This window comes from Cavia porcellus, unplaced genomic scaffold (genome assembly GCF_034190915.1).
Source record: "Cavia porcellus strain 051 isolate PalLab524CR breed Dunkin Hartley unplaced genomic scaffold, mCavPor4.1 scaffold_14, whole genome shotgun sequence".
In the NCBI taxonomy this organism is placed as follows: domain Eukaryota; kingdom Metazoa; phylum Chordata; class Mammalia; order Rodentia; family Caviidae; genus Cavia; species Cavia porcellus.
The window spans coordinates 12,115,716-12,130,218 of NW_026947497.1; positions in this window are offsets into that span (position 1 = coordinate 12,115,716).

Consider the following 14,503-nt stretch of genomic DNA (forward strand, 5'->3'; position numbering starts at 1 on the left):
TTGTTGTTTGTTCTTTTTAAAATTTTTTTTTGTCTTTTTCATTTTTATTGGTACTGGGGATCGAACTCAGGACCGCCTGCTTGCAAGGCAGGTGCTTATGCCACTGAGCTAAATCCCCAGCCCCTCTGTTTGTTCTTTTGTTATTTTTAAGAAGTTTTTCATTTCATGCTCCCATATTACAAATCTGCCCTCCAGTTTTCAGATAATCTATCCTTAGTTTCTTTCAAGCTGTTATGCCAGTTTTCGATAGAGTTTTTAGTTTCCTGGTAATCTCTTTGAACCTGCTTCACATATTCTGTTTTCTCTATTTTCTCCATCAAACAATTCTCCCCCTTTTTTCTGTTCTTCCATTCCACCATCTGCTTTTTCTTGGGTGGTGCTTAGCATTTCACTACCTATTCTGCTTATATCTTGTTTCAAGTCATTAATAACTTCATTCCTGAACTTGTCTATGAGGCTCTGGAGATAGTGCTTTATGTCTATTGGTGCCGTGTCTGCTATTGCCTGTTTCTCAGATTGGGGGCCGAGGAGCCTTTCTTATTGCTCCCTCTTCCCATATTCTTTGTTCTTTATATACAAGCATATATAGAAGGCCCAGCTTCCTTCCCTGTCAGCCACAGTCTGTTTGAATTGTGCTGGCTAGGTGTTCCCCCCCACCACAGTGCACCAGGGAGTTACGGACGGAGCAGCCTATGCGGGGCCCACCCTTCCAGGTCAACCTACTGAAGGCTTCACCGCTAGAGTGCACCTCCAGGTGCTGGGACCTGGGTTGTGCTAGCCTACTGGATCTCAGCCAGCAGCGTCACATAGACTAGGCACTGCTCACCAATTCCGCTTGATAGGGGGATATGTGACTGAAGTCACTACAGCGCCCTGTTCCGGCAAGTCTGCCTGGTCCCAGAATGTCCTCTGTTGGAGCCTCCTAGACCGTGGAAGAGTCCCAGTTTCCTTCACTCACCGCACGTTGATGCACAGCTCCTGGCCCATCCCGCTCTCAACTCCATTCACTGATTCCCGTTCTCAGAGCTTTCATGCGTCTCTCTCCCTGCCAAGCCGATTCAGACACAGCAGCAGCAGCAGGAAACCCAAATCGCGGCTTCCAATGGCGCAGGCTCCAGCTTCCACACTGAGGCTTTATCTGTTCCTGTTATATCACCAGGATTGCATTCCCAGTTGGTTTCTCTCAGCCCAGTTCATTCTTGGGTCAGCAGGGTATATCTCCTCTTGCTTAGGATTCCTCACTCCGCACCATTCCTGGATTCTAAGCTGGGTCTCTCAGAGAGCCTCCATAGCTGCTGCTATCTGTCTGCCATGTTCTCCCGGAAGCTGCTCTTGTATTTTTGAAATGTTCTCTGTGCAGTTCAGACTGGCCTTGAGCTCACTCACAGCCCAGGCTGATTTTAGACTTGCAGTGATTCCCGTGCTGTGGCTCCTGAGTGCTGGGATGACAATGTGCACCACCAAGCCTGACAAGACTGTTGTTTTAATTTATGATTCCCTACTGACATCTAATATGAAGCATCTTTTATAACCTTTTTTTACTACCTGCACATATTCTTTGATGAGTTGTCTGTCCAGATTTTTTTTGCCAATTAAAACTTTTTTAAATTTTATTGACTTTTAAGAATCCTTTGGATATTTTAGATAGAAGTCCTTTAGCAAATATTTGTGTTTTGCAACACAAAATTGTGTTTTGGAAATATTTCTGCCCAATCTAATTTGTCTTACCACTGCATTAACAAGGTAATTACAAAAAAAAGTTCAATTTAACATTTTGTTTTTGTTTTTGGAGTTTTTGGATTGTTTTTGGTATTGTATCTAAAATTTCATCCTTAGGGTTGGAGTTGTAGCTCAGAGATATTTTGCTCAGTATGCTTCAATTCCTAGGCTCAGTATCCAGCAACACACACACATACACACAAATAGGTAAAATAGACGAAAACAAAACAAACCTAAGGACATACAGATTGTTCTTCTCCTACAAGAGTTACTGTTTTTTTCTGAAAGTGCTCTACTTTCCATTTTTTAACATATAAATTTGTAACACTTTTCAAGTTAATTTTTGTGAAAGGTCTTTGTCTAGGCTTGTTTTTCATATGGATATCCAATTGTTTCACCACAGCCAACATCATACTCATTTATTTTCCACTAAATTGCCTTTGCTCTTTTGTCAAAGATTGGTTGACTACATTCATTTGATTTTATTTCTTGGCTTTCTCATCTGTTCCAGTGATCCATGTGCCTGTGCCATCACCAACGCAGTGCTGATACTGACTACTTGGTTAATGGAACTTTATAATTAAGTTCCACTTAAAATTGTAGCCTAAGTCCTCCAACTTAGCTCTTCATTTTTGAGTTGGTAATTGTAGTGGTTGATTGATTGTGTCAACTTGAGACATTTAGAAGCTTAACTAAAAGGGTTCAGCAATTGTACGCCCAAGGGTGTAGAAGACCCACCCTAGGGTGGCTCATCACTTGGAAGTATAAAAGGGAAGAGGCAAAGACCAATGAATGCATTCTACTCTTTGGAGAAGCTCCACTCTTCCCCTTTGGCTGTGAGTATTTGGTGGATTGTTTTTAGTAAGTTGAGAAATGACACTCCATTCTTATTTTTCTCAGAGTTACTATCATATCAAATTTCATCATATGCTTTTCCTGTATGACATGATTATATAATTCTTAAGGTTTTTGCATGCTGATGTCATGAATTGTGTTTTAAGAGTTGAAGTAGCCTTGCAAATCCAGTTTGGTCATTGAATATAATTCTTAGATATTTGTTGGGTTTAATTTTCCAATTTTCTTTGAGGAATTTTACATTTATGTTCATGACAGATATTTATATACAGTATCTTTTGTAGAATCCTAATCTGGTTTTGGCGTGAGGGTAGTGTTGGCTTTATAACCTGTGTAAGAATGCATATACTAGTCTGTTCTAGATGAAAGAATAAATAAATTTCATTATTTCTTCTTTGAATGTTTAGTAGAGTTCACCAGTGAAGTATCTCAGCCTGGTGCTTTCTTTCTTTTTCGGAAGTTTATTGATTTTTATTTTTATTTTTGAGACAGGTTTTCACTATGCAGTTCAGGATGATCTTGAATTCACTTTGTAAGCCAGGCTGGCCTTGAACTGATTATGGCAGCATTATGTTGATTTCCTATTATTTTGTTTTGAAGACCTGTAAAACAAAACTTTTCATTGTTTTGTTTTGATTTGTTTTATTCTGTTTTATTTTGTTTGGTTTTATTCTTTAAAAAATGGGATTCTTTTTATAGTATGGAGTACTACTCAGCCACAGAGAAGGATAAACTGAAGACTTTTATAGGTAAACGGATGCAATTTGAGATGATACTCATAAGTGAAATAAGTCAGACGCAGATGTGTAAACATCATGTTGTCTCCCTGTGTTAGTAGCTGAAAGAGTAAATAAGATCCCAAATCTAAAATAGATATTGTGAAATGGGGAGAAACTGTTAAAAAGGAAAAGGAAATTGGGATGGGGGAAAGGAGAAAAAAATGATGGAAAATCAAATATATATATATTTATTTATACACACATGCAAGTTAGTTAAAATAGCAAGACTACTAATTTCTCTTAGTTAATTGAAAAGAAATGTTTGTGCTAATATTGTTTAGACAATTAAGTGCTTATACTCCGAGTACTTTGAATAACTAATTTAAAGATAATAATAGACAATGTATTGTTAAGATCTTATTATTTTGTTTTGTAATTTTATTTTTTTCACTGGTTATCTGATCACCCTCAGATTTCTCTAGAAACCAGTAAATAATGATTTTACTAATGGGGACTGTTTATCTGCTCCCAGAGTTGAAACAAGAAACTAAAATGTTATCATCAAAATCAAAGCAAAACAAATAATTAAGACATGTGATTTAAATTCTCTTAAACCTCAAGGATAGGATATTGGAAATAGAAAATCATCAAAGAATCTCACAAGGTAACTTTCATGGACATTCCATGAAATCAACACAGGTATTTTTATATATTTCTGAAATACAGATAAGATCATTAAGCAATTTTGGAATCAGAAGATTGAATCATAACTCTGATATCCCGAATTCCACAGTCTTAGCTGAATTATTGAGTTTTCTCTACAATCCAATTCTATCATATATAGAATGACAATAACAATGGTTGACAGGTATAGCACGAGATAATAGATAAAGGGCACTTAAAAAGTGTGCTTAAACGTTAATGATGATGATAGTGATGTTGACAATGATGATGATTAGCTGACACAGAGGAGGGCAGGGAGTATATTTTCTGAACCTATTTTAGTTTTAACTTAAAATATATAGTCTTTTTATGAGATTTATTTCACATACTGCAAAACTCACCCACTTTATAAAGCCAACCACTCATAGATGTTAGTATATTTACATAATTAGATATCATTATCTAAAGATAGAGTATTTTTGTATCCCCCAAAGAAACTCCATACCCGCTGCCAGTTATGTTTCATTCCACCTCAATCCCAGTCCTAGGAAATTTGTTTTCTGTCTCTGGAGACTTGACATTTATATAAATGAATCAGACAGTATGTGGTCATCATGACCACTTCCTTAGCATCAACATTCATCCATGCTGTAGCATTCATCCACACTGCATTCCTTTTTAATACCAAATATTATGTCAGTGTGTAGAGACACTATATTCTATTGATCCCGTCATCAGTCAGAGGACATCTGAGTTGTTCCTATTTAATTAGCTATTAGGAATAATGTTTTGAATATTCACAAATGTTTTTGCATGGACACATGACCAAGAAACATTTTTTCAAATAATAGTTTTAAAGATCCTTTGATAAATGTGAAGAGGCACTGCCTAGATCCCTTCTACAGGCTCAACCTGTGGGGTGGTGGGATCTTCAGAAAATCTCTAGCTGTCACTCTGTAAAGCCTGCCTCCACTGTATAGACTGACCTTGCTCAAGGTCAACACTTCCCTGGGACAGCATACATGGACAACTGACCAGAGGAGCACAATTTGATATGTGATGGGCCACGCTCTGTGGAGAGCTTCTGGTTGGATTGGCCACAGTTTGTTACCCCTTTGCCTTGGTTACTTTTCTCTCATTTCTGGGACAAAATACCTGATGCCCAAAATGGAGGAATGAAAGGTTTATTTAGATTAAAGGTTTTGGTTCCAAGGCAGTGTGGTACTGGAGCAATTATTCCTGGTGGCTGCAAGCAACAAGAGCAAAAGGTCAAAAAAAGAGAAAAATCACACCCTGCCTTCCCTCCCTTATATAGTGTGCCAGCTCCCACCCCAAGGGGGTTGCAGCACCTGCTGCCAATCCTAGCACTACACAACAAACCAGTCACAAAGGCTAGATTCAGCTGCCTTGGAAAGGCCTGTTGCTCATGACCCCATGAGGCTTTGGGGGGACATTTACACCCAAACCATAACACTTCTCATTGCTGTTCAACTTCTGCCATGATTGGTTTTGCTTCCTTTCCTTTCTTTCACAGGTGTTGGACTATAGTAAACATTGTATACCCATCACTTCATCTCATCAGTATAAATGAGCAAAGTAGACCAGAATCTAAGTTCCTTCTATGGTTCAGTGGTTTCACTATATGACTGTACATGCTTTGGCACATTTTCCTTCAAAAAGTACAGTCTATATACTCATCAGTGAAATAAATCCAACTCACAGGTGTAAATACCATATTGCCTCTCTAGCGTAAGAAACTGAAAAAGTATATACAATCCAAAGTTTACCATAAATACTGTGTTAAGAAAAAGAAACTGCTCAAAGAGAAAAATTAATTGGGATAAGGGAAAGGAAAAAAAGGAAGGGGAAAAGGAAAAGACATAGATTTGTGTATATATATGATAGCTAAAATGATTATACTACTAAATTGTATTAGTTATTGGAAAAGAATAGTGTAGTGTTTGATTGATTGTGTCCCATAGAAATCTGTGGCTGACCATCGTAAGCCAATCTTGTTTCCTTTATATCTATATATCTTGTGTTATATATGTTCTCTCTAGTAAAACCCTGACTAACAGAAACAGTTACTACTCATATGATTATATGTTATATTTGTTAATTTAAGCAACCTGTTGAAGGTAACAATATGTTATATACAACCATTGTCAAATTCCTATCATCTTGTTTTGTAAACCTATACTGTTATTGTATTGGTTTTGTTGTTGTTTGTTCATCTCTTTTACTTTTTTTTTTTCTGTGTCATTTTTTCTCTCAAATTAAAAAAGTACAGTTGGCCTGCGCCCTGAACTCTGGAGACTGGGTGGCCTGGGGTGAATGTTCCCATACCATCCCAGCCCCAGGAAGGAGTTTAAGATCTTAGCTCACGCCAGCAAGGGAATTATATGGCTTCCTGCTACACTGAACCAGCTCAGCAGGGCTTGGCCCTGCCTGCACCAACTTTCTGGTTTCCTGCCCTGCTTGGCCAGCTCCGGGGAATTGGGCTTGCCTGCCTGCACCCTAAACTCAGTATTTCAGATCCTAAAGGAAAACGATTTCCAACCTAGACTGATGTACCCTGAAAAACTGTCCTTCAAAATCAATGGATAAATAAGATACTTCTATGACAAAGAACAGCTGAAGAACTTCATGATCACCACGCCAACCCTGCAAAGAATACTGAAAGACAATTTAGATAACTTAGGAAAAAACCACTAAGCAAAGCAGACAATTAAACAGAACAGAAAGATAAAGATGCAACAGCAGAAAGATAACATGACAACAATAAACCAATGTATAACAGTAATAAAAATTAATGTAAATGGTTTCAATGCACCAATTAAAAGAAACAGACTGGCAGAATGGATTAAGAAACAACATCCAACCATATGCTATTTACAGGAAACCCATCTAACTAAAAGGATACTCACAGACTGAAAGTCAAAGGATGGGAAACAATACTTTATGCAACAGGAACCCTCAAAAAAGTGGGCGTAGCTATTTTGTTTGCAGGCAATGTGAACTTCAAACCAAGAATGATCAGAAGAGATAAAGAAGGTCATTACATACTGATTAGAGGAAAACTTCAAGAGGAAGAGATAATAACCTTAAATATGTATGCACCAAATTCCAGAGCACCCAGTTATATAAAGCAAGTATTAATACACATAAAAAACCAAATTAGCAATAACACAATTGTGACAGGAGACTTTAACACACCATTGACACCAAGGGACAGATCAATCAGACAAAAAATCAGCAAAGAAATAACAGAACTGAATCACACCTGTGAACAAATGGACTTGATAGACATATACAGAGTTTCCCATCCAATAAAATCAGAATACACATTCTTCTCAGTAGTACGTGGGACATTTTGTAAAATAGACCACATACTAGCCCACAGAACATATTTAAATATGTGCAAAAAAGTTGAAATTATCCCATGCATGTTATCAGATCATAGCGCCATGAAACTAGAAATTAATGAAAAAAGGTACTGCAGAATTCCCACGAACACATGGAAACTGAATAACAAACTCTTGAATAAACAGTGGGTCACAGGGGAAATTAAAGAAGAAATTAAACAATACCTACAAGCAAATGAAAATACAAATACAATTTACCAGAATCTGTGGGATGCAATGAAAGCTGTCCTCAGAGGAAAATTTATTGCACTGAATTCCCACATCAGAAAAACAGAATGAATACAAATAAATAACATGATGCTACACCTCAAACAGGTAGAAAAAGAAGAGCAAGTCAAGCCCAAAGCCAAAAGAAGAGAGGGAATTATAAAAATCAGAGCAGAAACTAATGCAATAGAGACTAAGGAAACAATCCAAAGAATCAATGAATCAAAGAGTTGGTTCTTTGAAAGAATAAACAAAATTGATAAGCCCCTAGCCAACCTTATTAAAAAATGGAAGAAAAAGCTCAAATTCATGCAATAAGGAATGAAAAAGGTGAAATCTCTAGAATCTGTAGAAATACAGAAGATCATCAACAACTATTTTGAAAACCTCTACTCTCATAGGTGTGATAAGAAGAAATACACAGATTCCTAGAAACATATGAAATGTAAAACTGTTAAATAACCCAATTTCTATTAATGAAATTGAAAATGTAATTAAGTCCCTACCTACAGAGAAGAGCCCAGGCCCTGACGGATTCATTGTGGAATTCTACACAAAAATACAAAGACTTAATGCCGACACTCCTCAAACTCTTCAATGAGATTGAAAGGGAAGCAATCCTTCCTAAGTCATTACTGGAAGCAAATATTACTATAGTACCAAAACTTGAGAAAGACCCAACTAAAAAAGAGAACCACAGGCCAGTCTCCCTAATAAACACAGATGCAAAAATTCTCAGTAAAATATTGGCAAACAGGATGCAGCAAATCATCAAGAAGGTTATACACCACAACCAAGTGGGGTTCAACGCAGCATGCAGGGATGGTTCAACATACATAAATCAATAAATGTAATCCACCATATGGATAAAGCCAAAAGTAAGAATCACATGATCATTTCTATAGATGCAGAAAAGGCTTTTGATAAGGTCTAACATTCATTCATGATAAGAACCTTACAGAAAATTAGAATAGATGGTCTTTACCTCAATCTGATAAAGTCCATCTATGACAAACCAACAGCCAGTGTCAAACTAAATGGCCCCAAACTGAAGGCCTTTACCTTGAAATCAAGCACAACACAAGGATGTCCCTTATCACCACTCCTATTTAATACAGTACTGGATATGCTAGCCAGAGCAATTAGATAAGAGAGAGAAATAAAAGATAGGAAAAGAAGAAGTTAAATTATGATTATTTGCAGATGACATGATACATAGAAGACCCCCTAAACTCCATGGAAGACTCCTAGATATAATAAATTCAGCAATGTAGCTGGATACAAAATCAATACTCAAAAATCAATAGTATTTCTATATACTAACAACAAGATCACAGAGAGAGAAATAAGAGAAACCACACCATTCACAATAGCAACCAAAACAATGAAATATTTAGGAATTATTCTCATGAAAGAAGTGAAATATCTAAATAGGGAAAATTATAATACACTGAAAAAAGAAATTGAAGAGGATCTCAGAAAATGGAAAGACATCTGTTGCTGATGGATAGGAAGAATAAATATTGTGAAAATGGCCATTTTCCCAAAACTATTATACAGATTCAATGCAATCCCAATCAAAATACCATCAACATACCTCATAGATCTAGAGAAAACACTCCTAAAATTCATCTTGAACGAGAGGCGTCCTAGAATAGCAAAGACATTTCTAAGCAGCAAAGGCAAGGCAGGAGGCATCACAATCTCTGATTTGAAGTTATACTACAAAGCAACTGTAGTCAAATCAACATGGTACTGTAATAAAAACAGAGCCAAAGATCAATGGAATAGATTAGAAGATACAGCCACAACTACAAACACACTCAACTACCTTATCTTTGATAAAGGGGCTAAAAATGTTCACTGGAAGAACGACAGTCTCTATAATAAATGGCGCTGGAAAAACTGGCTCTCCATATGCTGAAAACCAAAACTAGATCCATGCCTATCACCATGTACTAAATTAAAATCTAAATGGATCAAAGATCTGAATATTAAAACAGAAACACTAAATCTATTGGAAAACAAATTGGGTAAAAACCTTGAAGATATAGGGGCAGGCAGAGAATTCATGAACAGGAATCAAACTGCACGGGAAATACCTCCCAGAATCAATAACTGGGATTGCCTCTTATTAAAAAGTCTCTGCACGTCAAAAGAAATCTCCAGCACAGTGAAAAGAAAACCTACAAACTGTGAAACAATCTTAGTGAACTGTCCCTCAGACTAAGGACTTCTGTCTAAAACATACAAAGAATTTTTAAAAATCAGACCCCCAAAATTCAAGGATCCAATCCAAAATGGGCATCTGAGATGAATACACAATTCTCAGATGAAGAAATACAAATGGCAAATAAATACATAAAAAATGTTCATCATCATTACTCATTAGAGAAATGTAAATTAAAACCACACTGAGATTCCATCTCACTCCTGAAAGAATGGCCAGGATCAAGAAAACTTCCACAACAAATGTTGGAGAGGCTGTAGGGAAAAAGGAACTGCCCTGTACTCTTGGTGGGAGTGTAGAGTGTTGCAACCATTGTGGAAATCAGTTTGGAGATTCCTCAGAAAGCTGGGGTTGGAAGTCCCATTTATTCCAGTTATTCCACTTTAGGCATATTCCCAGAAGAACTGAAATCATCATACCACGGTGATATATGTGTACCCATGTTTATAGCAGCACAATTTGTAATAGCCAGATTTGGAAACAACCTAAGTGTCCATCAATTGAGGAATGGATAAAAAAGTTGTGGTATTTTTATACAATGGAGTACTATTCAGCTATAAAGAATGATCACATTGAGATATTTATAAATAAATAGATGCAGCTTGAGATCATACTCATAAGCAAAATAAATCAAACTCACATGCATAAATACCAAATAGTTTCCTTAGTGTAAGAAATGGCAAGACTACATAAAAGTATGTGGTAATTATGATTCCCCATTATATTGCTTTAGAGCCTTATAATGTTTTCATTCATTAATTGGAATAGTTTTATTCTGTGTTGTTTAATTTTATTGTCTGTGATGGTACGAAGAGCTATTTAGAATAAAAAAGATATTATAATAACTAGTGATGATTTAATATCTTGTTCTGAAGTCCCACCAAGATTTTGTTCTTCTGTCTCCATTGATTTTATCATGTTGTATATTATTGGATTTAATATATGTGATAGTATAAAAAATTTTATAGACAAGGAGATAATATAGTAACCTTTGTTTGTTTTCTGTTAGTTGGTTCTGAATACCCTGTAATACTTTCATTCTCTTGAATGGTTTTACACTGTCTTTTTATGTTTAATACTATAGTATATGAAGGTATACTCAAATATTTCAAGGAAAGAGACACTCTGGTAACTTCTGTTATGTCAGATTGTCTTGTGGTGAAACACTATGTTGCTTAAATTGTTCTGTTCTGACCTGTTTTGTTATGTCCTCTTTTATCTTAATCTTTTTTAAAAAGAAAAACATTTAGATGGCTAAAAAAAAAAGTACAGTCTAATCCACTGCTTTTAAAGCGGAACAGCTTAGTAGTTTGTGTCTAAGGCACTGCAATGGTACGATGGACAGTGTGATTTCTAAGGGGAGGAGGCTTAAAAGCATTACCGTTCAGCCTTGCTCTCTCTTTTGGATCAACCTTCTGCAGAAGAAAGAAGCTGTCAAGACAAGATTACCTTCAAACAACTTCTGAAGACACTCACAGGAAAAGGATCCCAGATCGCTACTAACTAGCAAGATCTTGCTAACCATGTGCAAAGACTGCTGGTAATAACTCTAGGGGATTCACTGCTTCCAGAAAAACCTCCAGTTGACTTCATCTCAGGTCAACATCTTCGCTACAACTTTAAGAGTGACTCTGAACCATAATTGTACATCCTAATATATCTCAGAATTCTTAATTGACAGACCGTATGATGATGATAATGAACGTTCATTGTTGCTTTAAAATACTAAGTGTGGGAAACTCATTACATGGCAATATCTAACATAATATCCCACAAGGTCCTGCTAGATGAGGGTCCTGTGTAGTTGCCAATTCCATCTCTAACTGCTCTCACCCCATGCTGCCTCGTTCTTTAGAGGAAAGACATTCACAGCTAGATTGCTCCCCTCAAAGTTCCATAGTCTTGAGTCTTACATGCTGTCTAACTTGGAAACTCTAAAAAGGAAAGATTCAACATGCTTGCTCTGTTTGAAGTTCAATGAGTTGATTGTTCAGCAGTCTCTTCCCCATCCCCAAAGGACCAGGACTATGTTTTTTGGACGTTGTTGTATACAAAGGAGACGTCTCAGTGTTCCTAAGTGTGGAATGTTGGATTGTGAGAGTTCACACTATGACAAAGCACCATCTCCGTGTCTTACCTGACTTCCCAGTGCTTTACAATCAGAAAAGATCAGGTTTCTGACTTGATAAGAAGGAATGAAAAGAGGAGGAGATTCTGTATATTTGTCTAGATAAAGCAACAAGTAGTCTAGTCAGTTTGCAAAACTACAGCTTTAAATGATTCCAAGTGTTATTGGACAGATTTTTCACACAACTATATCTACTCTTTATACCTACCAAAAAACACATAAACAAAACATATGACCATCTCCAACTATGGAAAACGGGAATGAACAGAGGTAGTTTGGGATTTGAAATTAATAAAAGTCAACTTCCCCAGCTGAGGAAGTCTCTCTACACACAGTTCAGCATCAAGATCTAGCTTTTTCTTTTCTCCCTCAGAGCAGAATTACTTATCCAGCTGACCACAGCCTTCCTGGAGTCCCAGCACGGCTGGCAGGCACTACTCTAGTTACCACGGGGATACTGCTCGCCACTTCTTCCTGAGTTAGCGTATGACAGACACGGTCAGGAAGCCCCCGGAAATCATCACCAATTATCACCAGGCCAGGGCGACTCAAGTTATTTCCCTAAATGTGTAGTGAGAGCACAGCTGCAAAGGATGGGGGGGGGGACATGAGTACTAATTGTAGTCACTAAAATCAGGACTCCTTTTAGCGCTCTGGGATGCACTTTACAGCAAACCAACAAAAATGTACCTGTTTGGTAATTCACGCAGCTGATCCATTCTGCTCATCTAGGTCCATGCAGATCAGCACACGGTTTAAGCCGCACATCATGTTACATTACAGAAATTACAATGCCAGTATCTGGCACAGTGTTAATATCATTTTGAATCATTTTATATGTATTGTACAACACAACAGAGGCTGGAATACTAGAACAGCACCTTGGGATAGAAACTGGTTCAGTAGCCTTTGATTGGCACTGGAGTTTAAGGACAATAAAAGTCTCTGTGGGAAACTGGGCCCTGTCTAGGAGTGGGTTTGTCTGAGACAGTTTCCCCTTCCCCTTGCTCTTGAAAAGGGCAGGGTATTTAATAATTGCTTAATACGCTCCAGTGCACAACTTGCCAAAGATGCAGCCTCAAAGAATGAATATTTTGTGTAGTAATCCAAAACCTTGCATAGCTAGTACAAGGATCTTTTCACGCACACACGCAGATTTACAGTCCTTCCCAGCATTTAAGTTTACATCACATACATTTATGCCTGCAAAATACTGAAGACTGGATAACGTACCCTCTGTACGCATGTGGCACCTGAGCACACACATATATGGAGCTGCCAGGGTGTCAGTGTGAGGCCTTGAGGACCAACCCGGACAAGCCAATCATCACCTCCAGCAGGGCGGAGCAGAGGCCACACCAAGCAGCTGCCCATGCAGCCATGAAGAGGCGGGAAGCAGGTCAGTGAGGCCTATGGGTTCTCACTTCGGAGAAAGGGTCCCGGCCTCTGGTCTGCTGTCTGCAGGGTTGAAAGCCCTGAAGGAGGCCGCCTCTTTGTGCCCCAGGTGCTCCATGGAGGCTGCGCACAGGTGCACAGGTGTGGAAGGAAGGAGAGCTCCAATCTGGGCGGCAGAGGCCGCAGGGCTTGTGCATCCTGCTCAGAGAGCCGCAGGGCAGACTGCACCTAGCTATGGCGACAAGTGGGTCCGCTCCAGCGGAGAGATTACCAAGGCCTCCTTTCCCTCTAAGTGTGTTTGATCTGCTTAAAAAAGACTGAAGGACCCAGCTTTGCAACAAGGTCAGTGGCAATTTTAAAGCTGAATTGTTGGGCATTGAATACTTGAATATTTACATGTGCACAGGAAAGAAACAGCATTGCACTTTACAAGTGGAAAATGTTACATCTTAGATAAAACTGCTTAAAGTGGTGCCATTAAAAAACCAAGTGCCATTGGGTTCCATGAGTGTAACCCCAGCACTTGGGAATCTGAGGCAGGAGGATCACTGCAAGTTTGAGGCTGGGCTGGCTACAGAGAGAGATCAAGACCAACATGAGCTACACAGTGAGATCCTGCCTCAATAAACAAAAAACCTGGATGCATAGAGTTCTTTGTCTCAAAGCATAACATCTACAGTTTGGACCCAAATAAATTTCAGGATAGGTTTAACCTTGAAATGGCATACATGGAAGGACATAAACACGCTTAACCCACCAGCCACGGTTCTGTTCAAAGTCAGATTTTTAACAAAGAAATACTCTGGTTGTCTAAGTGTATTACTTTGCACCAGCATCCCCAGAAAAGCTGGCTAGACTGATGGATTCTGTGTGTTAATCTGGAGCATATCTGTCCTACAGGATAATGTCCCGGTCTCAGATGGTGATTACTATTATTATTACACCTTAAAGCAATGATGTCAGAACCTGTCACCCTGTTCATAAGGTGCTGCCATGTCCATTGGCTGACACATCAGTGGCAGAAGCACACTGATTTGCTCCTCTAAGTTCAGAAGCTGGGTGTTTAGATGCAGACATTTAAAAGGAGGAGGCTTAGATCAGAGAAATCAGCTGCACAGCACCCCTGACATATGCTGCAGTGTGCATAGGCTTGAGGAAGCTT